Below are 1,617 nucleotides of genomic sequence, written 5' to 3' on the forward strand. Positions count from 1 at the left end.
GTCAAACCATAACCACAATCTCTGCTTCTCTTCCATCTTTGGTTCTTCACGACGTTGACCACAATGCTTCTCTCCTACTGTCTGAGCTGTCAGTCATCTGTCTTCCCTTCTATCTCTTCGACCAGCATACACACTGTGTTTTCTCCAGCCACTGTGTTGCTATTGATTCTGAATGGCCGTGGGTGTGTTTGCTATATATCTATGTGGAATTTTGTTTCCAGACTGGGTCAAGTGGACATTGTTCTGGGGCCAGACAAACACGCTGACGTACACTTTGAGCGAAAGCACACACACCCAATATATTCACCTTGATCTGTCTTTACACTTCTCCCCACACACACACACACACTGAGAGACGGCGGTGTATAAGCCAAAGCCGGAGGCAGTGTAACAACATCAAAGATTGAGCGAGTTGCGGCGGGAGGAAATTGCTGCTCCACTTGGTCTGGCGGGATGACATCAGAGGCGTGGGGTGTCAGGGCCTGGAGGGAGAGGCGTTGGTGGGACAGCGCAGGACAAGAGCAGGGAGGAATTGGGTCGACCGGAGAAGGTTAGCTCCTATCATTACCAGCCTTGACGTCATGGCATAACATGGGAAATGGCCCGGGAGAAGCGTTGGATGTGACCGGGGAAAGTTTGGGAATATATTTGCATAGACTTATGTGGTTTGCCTGAACTTCGGGATTGAGATGTGAACTTTAGGTTTAGGGTGTGACTCAGCAACTGAAGGAAATGTGACTTTTATTACACTGGTATTGGTATTCAAATATTTTCATACTTGACACCATTTTAATACCAGTGTCTCTTCTGTCAAACAATTAAATTATGTGAATACTCGAAAACATACATTACACTGTGGCAAGTCTTCATTATAAGCTCCTTAAATTCATACAATTCACTAATCTCACAACTTCATCAAAATCTGACATGTCTGTGCAGCTTATAGCGTAACAAAATGAAAACTCTTGCTAAAGCTGATGACATTTATAATCTATCCACAACATCAATTGCATACCCTTTTATTCACTAGCAAATAGCCCTCTACTGCAATGACAAATATAATGTCCATATATTGCAAATGTAATTTACCCAACTCACCCTTGTTATTGCGTTTTTCTAGTCAATACTCTCTTGATTCTGAGGATTTTGAAAGGGAAAAAAACAAGGCAGGCATGCTGAAGCACTTTTGAAAATGAGCTGTACAATTGATATCTTGTCAGTGTTTTATTATGTCCCTAATGATGATGACACATGACTTGTCTAGTGTTTGGGAATAGGCACTCAAGGTTTTTACATTTATCTAAACGTATTGACTATCTGCTCTGTCCCTGCAGCACTGTTGACAAAGTGGATAACTGATAGTAGCAGATGGGCCACAGAGGATGAGTTGTGTGGAACTCATGTGCCACCTAGTGGTAGAGTATTGTAAGAGATACCCATTGAGAATTGCTCACTTCAGCGTTCAGTCATTTATACATAAATATACCATGTAGTTATATACTTTATATGGACTTGTGGGATTCTTTAGGTCACATTTTTCATACCAAAATATAAGCAGGAAACAATTTATCAACAAACCAATCACAACTGTTATAAAATACTACTGCGACAAAGACA

This window comes from Thunnus thynnus, chromosome 7, assembly GCF_963924715.1.
Source record: "Thunnus thynnus chromosome 7, fThuThy2.1, whole genome shotgun sequence".
Taxonomy (NCBI): domain Eukaryota; kingdom Metazoa; phylum Chordata; class Actinopteri; order Scombriformes; family Scombridae; genus Thunnus; species Thunnus thynnus.